Source organism: Diadema antillarum, unplaced genomic scaffold (genome assembly GCF_040938485.1).
Source record: "Diadema antillarum isolate AM-2024a unplaced genomic scaffold, OU_Dant_1.0 seq00000177_RagTag, whole genome shotgun sequence".
In the NCBI taxonomy this organism is placed as follows: Eukaryota; Metazoa; Echinodermata; class Echinoidea; order Diadematoida; family Diadematidae; genus Diadema; species Diadema antillarum.
In genome coordinates, this window is record NW_027271244.1 from 202,793 (window position 1) to 213,656 (window position 10,864).

Consider the following 10,864-nt stretch of genomic DNA (forward strand, 5'->3'; position numbering starts at 1 on the left):
CAGGAAGCCTTAAAACACGGATAATACAACTTTTCAAAGGTTTTCAATTACGAGGAATCTATTCATAACAACAGTCTCCATTTTAGAATGTAATAAGTGTCTTGAACATGCAAATTTGGGCCAATTTGCAAATTTATCTGGAAAATTTGTTTAGTATACGATTTCCTGTTGATATGTGTGCTTGATGGGTAAGTGTTAAGGTAAATAAAGCTTGGTTATCACCAGGGCGCCTTGGGCAATTGGTATCTTAGTCAATGCTAGTCTAGTAGGCATATTCAGCTAATTAGTGTAATATATTATAATGATAAATGTCTCAAATTTTGTTCCAGGCAGCCTGAAAACGACTTCTTTGAAGGTTTTAATTACAAGGAAAAAGTGGACCTTTCTGAGGGAGTGAAACGAAAAAAAAAACCAAAACCAAGGAGTATGAGGGGGAATATTCCCCTCCCGTGGCCTGAGCCTGGAAAAATCAATTAAATTCTACAATTGTTGCATTACCGTTTAATTTCTTGATCGAATTATTTAACATATAAGATCAGCGACAATGTAGAGGGAGGGAGCTTCTTGTATATCGTTGGAATTTGAATTCCGAAAGCTTAAATCTTCAATCTAATTGACATCAAAACCCATCTAAAAGTCGAAGCAGCAAAAAAAAAAAAGAATCAAATAAATAAAGGAAAAACACATACCTTGTACTGAACAACTTTTCAGCTCATTCCCGTGTCATAATATATAGTCTATACCCTCTGCTGGATTATAATGCATATGCAAATTAGCTCATTATGATGATTATGACATTTCAGACATTACAAATGGAAATTGGTGTTATAAATGGATTTCTCGTCCTTGAAAACCTCAGAAAGTCGTATCATTCCGCACCTGCATTCAGGCTTCTTTGGTATAAAACAGCGACATGTTGAATAATTATCATTTTATAATGAATATGCGAATTAGATAGTAAAGATAATTGCCCAGGGTGCATATAAGGTGGCAACCGAGCTTAGTTTACTCAGATACCTCATCTACAGCACTAATCCACAGTTACAACCGCAACAACAAAAACCTTTCACTATTAAAACAGCTTTTCTGTGGTACATTGTACCTTCATGGAACTATTGCACACATGCAAGCTCATTCATCACACATAAGCTCATTCCGTTACTTATGATATATTAAGATACTTGCATCATTTAAAGATTGAAACTGTGATGCATGCCTTTATAAATGGTTTCCTCTTCATAGAAAACCCTTGAAAAGATGCATCATTGGTGTTTCGAGGCTTGCTGGATTTAACATATTACAATATATTGTACAAGGTTATACCAAGGTGGCAGTCAAGTTTCATTTTCTTTAATGCTTACCTACAGCATGAATTACCAATAACAACAACATCAACGACAACAACAGAAACAAACTTTTCCACTCCATGTATTTGGTATATAATTGTACCATCTACCACACAACTCTACATAGTTATGCAAATTAACCTTTTGGGCTAATTGTGATATCAAAGACAGTTGCATATAATAAAAAAAGGGGGAACTGCTGCTATAAATTGATTCCTCAATATAGAGAACCATTGAAGAGTTGTGTTGTCTGTGTTTTCTGGCTTCTTGGTTTAAAAATAGCAATGTATTACATAATATTATGTTAATTAGCTGAGTATGCTAATTAGACATATTATGAAAGTTAATTTTTCAAGGCTACCAAGGTGGCAACCGAGCTTAATTTACTTCAATACTCATCTAAAATACGAATCGACAAAAAAACTTTCACCAATAACTGAAGCGTTACTTCGCAAAAACCGACAAGTCCATTTTTGAAGATTTTGAAGTACGTCTCTGTCATAAAGTACAAAATAATACCTTTTAAATGATATATTGGTCACTACATATAAAGGTACATTTTTGAAGTTATGGTCAAAAGAAGCAAAAATTGTCTTATTATTGTCTTTATTTTTCTTGACCTTTAATCGCAAATATCTCCATTTGGCAAATATGGACTTATCGGTTTTTGCGAACAAACTCTTCAACTTTTCCACGTCATATACATTGTGTAATACAATCGTCTATAATAGACTATTGCACCTACGCAGATTAACTCATAATGTCATTTGCATTTTAAGACACTTATAACATAAAAAGATAGAAACTGTTGCTATACATGGATTCCTCACAATAGAAATATTCTTAATACAAATGCACTTGATATTCCTGTTGATGCATATTTTATGATGGACTTTACTGAAACTACGTGTATGGACTTTACTGAAACTACGTGTATGGCATTAAAGGTTATTTTGCTTCTGAGCTACATAATAACGATTTCATAAAACATTGTAACAGTGTCTGAAATGCATGATTGCAACTAAGGAAACAAGAATCGTAAAATAATCGTCATGAAATTAAAGAAGACAAAATATACAGTTAAACCTGTCCAAAGCGGCCACCCAAGATAGACGTAAACGGGCCGGGGTCATTGTACACAGATGGTCGCTATAGACAGGGCTTTTCTCTTGTGGGTGAAGTGTATTTAGCGGTGGCATGCGACAGGTGGCTGCTATATAAGCGATGCTCACTATAGACTTGTCTGACTATGTTATTATCTTCAGGTTAACCAAAAAAAAAAAAATCACAAGAATCAGGTTTGTCCTTTCAGCAGTGGATTTTTTTTCGTATTTCATAGAATTTCCTTATAACATTATACATCCTTCGTGTTCTCCTGCTTATCGCCATATGAAATTACAAATCTCTTAGAATGCAATTATGGCCTAAGAAAGAACAGTACAAGGATTATCTATCATCACGCAACCGGGCCATATGTCATTATTTCAATAGAAATATACCAAAAAAATACATATATTATGTTCCTCAATGGAATCAAGTTTTTGCGTAGAAAACTATTACCGGTAGGTAACACTTATAGACAGAAAATGTAGATGGAATTGGCAGGTTCTCTTTCATAAAACTTACTGATAAGCAAAAGCAACACTAGCCAATGTAGCTCCATGTCTCTGAAAATGCATCAAAGAAAAAAAAAATAATGATAATAATAATAATATAGGTTTTCCCGGCCAATTTCGCACTTTTTTTTTGTCCAATTCCTAATTGCAGCATTCAATTTAGCACAATTTAGCCTAGATGGCCTGTTCGGTATTTCAATTTTATAATCTTTTCATTAAAATTTATTTTGGAGTATTCAAATTACCTTTAACATCATTCGAATCAGCACTTTTTCAGTTCAAAATTCGTAAGACAAGCACCTTTCGCAAATCGTTCATTCAATTTAGCATAATATAGTCACGTGATCACGTATACGCTGCGCTCGTTCATTCGAATTCATTCTTGGGCATCCAATTTAGGCAGTCAATAGCAGACACGTTTATGCTAATATTCCTCTTTTTTTCATTTTCATTCATCAAAGGTATTGTTTGCAAGAATCATGACATTTCATATTTTCGTATTCATTCTTTATTGTGATATCATCTTTGCAACAATACTTTCAAAATATGTGTATGTCTTTGTAATGTTCGATAACATTATTTCGTTCACAGATACATCAATCTTAAATTTGTTTTGACATTAATTGGGAGATGGAGGTTTCAATTCACATCGTGATTAGTTCATTCATCGGCATGTTTCATTATTTTCATTCGGTGGGTGCTGTATTACGTTAATCATCAATTTGAATAAAGTTCTTGGATCAGCTCTAGCCATCAATTTCTCAAGGCTAATACCCTCAATTATGCCTCTATGATTCTTTCCCTGTCTTCGTGAGAGATACGCCTGTATCTAACTTGTGCTGCCATGGCTGGACATACAATGACATAAGAAAGTGAAGTGAATCTATGATACTGGTGCATGTGTAGTTCTGATAACATGTATGAAAGAATAGGGGCGTTACAGAACAACCTCGAGTTATTTAGGGTCAAAGACACCTTTACTATAATTATACTCAACAGTGTGTGGATGAAACAAAAATTCACATTTAAATACGTATTAATCACGGTTCTCACTTTTTCAAAATAGAAATAACATTACGCCAATTTAAATGAACATATTTGGAATTTGACTGCCCATACGCGAAATTGAATGACTGAAATACCATTTTCCATCAGTGCTGGCGAATTTGAATGACTGAAGAGCACGTGCCAATTTGAATGCCCGTTTTACGAATTCGAAAGGCAATTCGAAATTTCATTGATCGAAATGCTAAATTGAACGAACAAGTTGCAATTTTGAATGACAAAATGTGCAGTGACGAGGATTTTCGCTAAATTGAATGAACCTTTTATCAATTGGACTCACAAAAGTGCGAAATTGGCCGGGAAAACCTATAATGATAATAAACGATGGTCATAGAGTGCAAATTACATTTAAGTCTCTAAGTGTGTGTGTGTGTGTTTTGTTTTGTTTTTGTTTTTTGGGTTTTTTTTGAAAACGAAAAAAGACAGATACATGTATAACAACACACAAACACAAAAGAAAATTGCATAATATATATCAGCCGAGAATACATGCGACAGTTGATTTACAAACAAATGAGACTTCAATAAAGGCTTGAACTGATCTAATAATCAACATTCTCTGATATCATGAGGGAGCTGATTCCAAAGTAACTGTTGAGGTATTGAATACTGGTATTGAAAAGATTATTGACCTTAATATGACTTAGTTGCTATGCATTATACGGTTTTAACAATTGTTTGGTGCTTGATCGAAGTTGTCTTGAAAGTTGAAATTTGTGGAGGAGCTGTTGCAAAATAATGAGGAGCTAACTGATGTTGACATTTATGCGCAATCATAAGTAGCTTATAAACTAATCCATCTTTGACTGGCAACCAGTGCAACGTGTGCAATATTGAAGAAATGGATTGATATGTGTGAGTTCGACTAACAAGTCTTGCAGCCTAATTTTGAATTCGCTGCAGTCTGCCTAACATTGAATCTGACAAACCGTATTACAATCCATTACAATTGTCAATTCTCCTCATTACAAAAGCATGTATCAGCCCTTCAGTCGCACTTTGATCAAGACAACGTCTAAATGAACCAATTTTATGTAGTCCGAATGATGCTGTACGACATCAACAGTTAATATGATCAGTCAAAGTCAATAAAAACTCCTAGGTTACGTGCACATGGTAGTGGGATGAAGAATAAACTTGTTGAAGTTATCGGAGGAAGTAAACTCCTTGCCTTAAAACGTGAACATATGAAGAGTTTGTTCGCAAAAACCGATAAGTCCATATTTGCCAAATGGAAATATTTGATGATTGGATTAAAGGTCAAGAAAAATGAAGAGCATAATAAGAAATGTTTTGCTACTTTCGACATAACTTCAACCATGTATCCTCATATGAAGTGACCAATATATCATTTAAAAGGTATTACTTTGTACTTTAGGCCTATGACAGAGACCGTACTTCAAAATCTTCAAATATGGACTTATCGGTTTTTGCGGACAAGCTCTTCATAATTATGAGGTTATTCAGTTTTTTCCTTCGTTGATTGAGAGGATGTTTTTAAGACCAATCAGCTATAACACGTAAACATTCCTCCACTTTTGGGATAATCATTGGCCAATCCCCCCTGTTTTCTTGTCGCATAGAGTTGAGAATCATCTGCATAGATTCCATGACAGAAACCAAAGGAAGTTATCAGGCCTTAAACTAAAGATAAGTACATTGTGAACAGAATTGGGCCCAACACTGAGCCCTACATGTACATATTATAGTATGTATATTTGTGGCTGCAGAATAACCATGTACACTGCATCTTTCATATCGTTTTTTTTTTATGTAGGAAATAATCTGAATATCTTTACGATCCGTTAACAATCCTATTGTGACCGTAACTACCAACCATGACTTAAAGCGAATATGGAAAACAGTATGTCGGCTTGTGTATTGTTTTATTTTTAGGGGACCCGTGTCAATGTCCTTGAATTACTTAACAAATGGCACTTGATGAAGCAGTCTTTACATAAGTACAATGTAGGCCTAGAAGAATATTTAGAACATCGAAATTTGTGGCTGATCATAACAAGGTCTTCTTGAACAAAGTACATTTTTACTGTCAAACATATACGTACCCCTCCCAATGGCCATACACAACCCGGTCCGAAAGTGCAAATGTTCGCCTTTCCGAAATACACACAATTCCGCTTCCCTAGATGTTAGTAAAAGCGAAAATGAAATTCTGGTCGTGAATCGGAATATATTCGGCGTTATTCCAAAAGCTTTGTTATTCCGAATGTTCGTTGGTCACAAAATAAAGCAAAATGTTTGCCGATTCGTTCATACCTGGTTCACCCGAAATTGAAACAGGGTTTGGTATTCCCAAGGTCAGATAACAGTTCGGAAAATAAATAAAGTTCGTGACGATAAACAAGACAAACATCTCATTGCGTTACACGTTTTTCCTCGTATATCATAGGTGTATATGTAGATAAAACATCATACGACAGCTGTGTTGTTGAGACTTAGTTAACGTGCTGTATAGCCCACTTTGCGATGTGTCGCTTCCTGCGCTGAAGTCTCTTTCTGCACCTCCCTTCAGTATCCAGGAAGAGAGATAAGATGATACACTAACTTGATTGCGTAGCACGTTGTGCGTGGAGACGCTGGATTCACTGCGATGTACTCAACATAGTTCTCAATTATTGAGTAGTGATGTCGCTTCAAAATTTACAAGACTTGTTCGAAAACTTTACGACGTTAAAGGAAATGTACTTAACTGAGAGAAATTCATGTTTTTACGATCGTTCACTCTCTTACACAGGTTAGAGCTTCTTCATGTTTGGCTGAACCAAATAATACACATAAGAATTCTTTGCAGCCTTCTGAATCATCAACACTGCTTTTCATTTTTCGGTTTTCTTTGCTGGATTTTTTTTTCTTTTTTTTTCCAGACGTTCATTCGAATATAGGTGACAGAGTACATCCTGAGACCGTTTGCCAACTACTTGCTATAGTCATTAGATGACTGAGGGACGAACTGGGAGGGGTCGCATCATTCACCCTTTTTTCGTGTCTGGGTATAGGACGCGAAGCACTTCACGGGGTTTAATAGCACCCTGCTGTTTGACACCCACGAGTCATTACGGTCCACGAGACCGACATCAAAAATAGGCCCAGGAGTCATACAGCCCATGAGTTATACGGCCCACGAGTCATACAGCCTATGAGTTCGACACTATATAGAAATGCTCACAAGACCGACACTACACAATAAAGGCTCACGAGAACGACAGTACGCAAAATAGGCTCACGTGACCGACACTGGGCAAAAAAGGCCCACGAGACCGACAGGATGATAGCACCATTTACTTGTCAATTACACGTATGTATATCTGTACAGGGTGTTCCATGAAGGGGAAAATTACATACTGGTGTGTGCAAGTTTACGCTATCGAGCAAAAGATTGTAACTACTTGAACAGCACCATCTACATAGCAACGACATCAAGTATGTATTTCTACACGTGTGTCTTTTAGGGGGCAGTTGTATCACGCTACGGGGAGCGGCATTGTTATCATTGTTTCCTTTTTAATTTAAGATTTTCCTCTTCATGGGACCCCCTCCCCTCCAAAAAAGTATGAAAATAATAGAGAACAAGAACGATGTATAGTTTAATTTTAGATGCCATCGTGCTTTTTTATAAGCTTTTTTTAATACGCTTTCCCAATATCTAGCCAGACGGTACACAGAATTTATTTTCTTTTTCGAACTTGTCTTTCTCGCTTCACTACTTAAGTGCACCCGCTCCCCCTCCCCCTGCACAAACAGCCCCCCCCCCCAAAAAAAAACAAAAACAAAAACAAAAACAAAAACAAAAACGGCCTGGTTGCTATGGGCCTGAGTGTCTCACGCCGATCTCTGATGCACAGCTTTCCAGCTTATTGATGACCCAAATGTTGTCTTCGTCGGATGTATTTCAAAGCCCTGCCATTGTAATAACATGTTCACATTTTTGTCATTACCTTGAATTATGAAGCAAAATCATTTGCACTTGCATACAAACAGAACAAACAATATGACGAGTTTTACTTTCCCGTAATTGCGGTTAAATTTAGTAATGTTCAGAAATATGTGGGCATGGATTTTGTGCTTATTGGATGGACTTTCCCTGGTATTAAAAGCAGGCTTTAGCGCCCCAGTAACTACATTGGAGAATTTATTATTCTTCATTATCATGTAATATCTAAAGGGACGGCGTTTTCAAAACCGATAATATTTTCATCAAATAACATTAGAATTTTTTTATTGATCAGCGTGCTCTTTCCTATTTCATCTCAACAACAACAACAGAATCATCAAAAAACGTTGGAAACCTGAAGCCCCACATCAACCGAGAGTTACTGTGCCATCAACTCAAGAAAACACTCCTTTTTTAAGTGTGCAATGATACTGATACTACTACTGTGCCTATCCATTATTATATCCCTCATGTAAAGCTTCTTGCCATAGGACTGTACAGAGCACGAACATGGTGTAGTTTTACTAGCTAGCTACGAGCAGCTGGATGCGGTGCAATTGGTTACTAGCCAGCGTGATATAGTACTTTTGGGAATCCACGATTTGCACCCAATCGTGATCGTGTGATCGATATCTACATTTCTCACTTAAGAATGTACGCAGTGCGCGTAGTAGCGATACTTTTGAGCGACCGTCCTGCATGTAGCTAGCTAGCGCTAAGAGCTAGCTAGAGAGCGCGGAGCGCGCGGTGTGCGACAGCATTACAGAAATCTGTGGTGCGATGGCGTGGTGGGTGTGTGTAACGTTAGTGGACGCGTGATCAATGCATTCAGCCCAATTGACAAAGTGACTGCTTCAAGTAACGAAAGAATGATCGCAGGAGGACACCATATCAGGTACGAATTATACCGATTTTGAAGATGATCTGGGTAACGAAGCCGCTTAATTAGGCCTACTTCTGAAATCTAACGTAGTGCTGGACCTCCTCGATCTTTCGGAGTTATGCACGCTGTAGTGTAGCTCGTGTGTAGGAATCAACAACAGCGCAGCGGTGTCGTTCGGTACTCATACGCGCTGCACGCTCTGCTGCTGCACTGCTACGGCCTAATCTAACGTTAGATTTATCGTTCACGAAACCTGCACACTTTTCCAAAAGGGAACCGTCATTACTCTAGTAAAATGCTCGAGAGGGATATAAAACAAATATCGACTGCTTTCTTTCGGGCCATGGTAAAACTATTTGACCTCGGTGATGTCTCAACAGTGCCATGTCCCTCGACTTCGTCTCGGGACATAGCACTGTTGAGACATCACCTCGGTGCAAATAGTTTTACCATCTCCCTCTGCAGCAGTCGATATTTGTATACTATCAACTTCTAAAGGCCGTGTCACACCTTTCCGGTCAAGCTTTGGACTTGCAGAGATCAATTCTTAACTACCCGGAGATCCCCGCAGATTACCCGCACATAACAGTAACTAGCACGTATCTAGTCACCCGGAGTGCGCATGCAAAATTCTTTTTACCCGCTACCATGTTTAGGTCCTGTCACACCTTTCCGGGCGCGCTACGCGTCCTTGTTGCGTGTGGGGATTTTCCAGCATACCGGACACATCCCGGACAGTTTTGCATGTGTCTTACTTGCTGGACGCATTCTACTTAAGTTCTACTAGAGGGTATTCTGTGTGACCCGCGTGCCAGGCTCGTGGGGGCTGACAACTCAGTGAAGGAATTCGCCTGAAGGAACGGCAGAAGTCCCACAGAATGTCATTATTATGTATTACAAAACTTGTTCCTATTGAGTCGTGGGGGGGGGGGGGGGGGGTTGCCCGCAGAGGTACAAGCAGAACACCAGTAGGAGACCCTTACCGGCAGCACCTCGCAGGCAACTCCAACGCAGGTACTTTGCAGTACCCCTTAGTCGCTCGGTATCAAAGCTCTCACGCAGGCCATACGGAATACACGCAAGTAGAAGGTATCTAGCACACGTCTAGCAGGTAACACACAAATGCAAAACTCACAAACATTCTTCTCCACCCGCAGAAAATTCTCCTGCGTGCTGGAAAATTAACCTAGTGATTATGTAGGCCTATACACTGCATAGTACACACTAAGAAAAAATGATTCATTCTTGCACCTTTTAAGGGTGCAAAGTGATGTCACACTGGTGGCTCCCTATGGGTGTTATCTTGCACCCTCGAGAAATGGGTGCAAAAGTGGTACCTTGCGCAAGGGTATAACCTTCCAACCTGTGGGTGCACCTTTGCACCGCCAAAGAAGGTGCAACATTGCACCCTTTATTGAGGGTGCGAAGTGGTTCCCTTGGGTGCATATTTCCACCCACACTAAGTGGTGCTAAGTTGCACCCTTTTCTTGAGGGTGCATCTTTCCACCCACACTAATTGGTGCTGAGATGCACCTTTCTTGAGGGTGCGATCTTTCTCCCTGTAATTTTCGGCGCAACTTTGCACCCTCTCTTGCCTCTACTTTTGGTGCAACTTTACACCTTTCGTGAGGGTGCAAAGAAGCACCCTAAGTTCCAAGATTGTAGCCTCTTTTGAGGGTGCGATTTTGTGCCATATATATAGGTATAATGTTGCACCTATGTGGTGCTTATTTGATCCATGACTGCAGCAAAATTGCTTCTTTAAAGGAGCCAGTCAGTGTCACTGTCTACGCCTTTAGAGGCGCAATGTTGCCCAGTATAACCTCAAGTGAACCTTGAGATTACTGGGCAATATTGCGTCTCTAGAGGAACAGGCAGTGACACTGATTGGCTCCTTTAAAGAAGCAATTTTGCAGCAGTTATGGATGAAATAAGCACCACATATTTGCAACATTATACCTATAAGGTAAATATACTTAGCATCACATAACAAGGTACAATT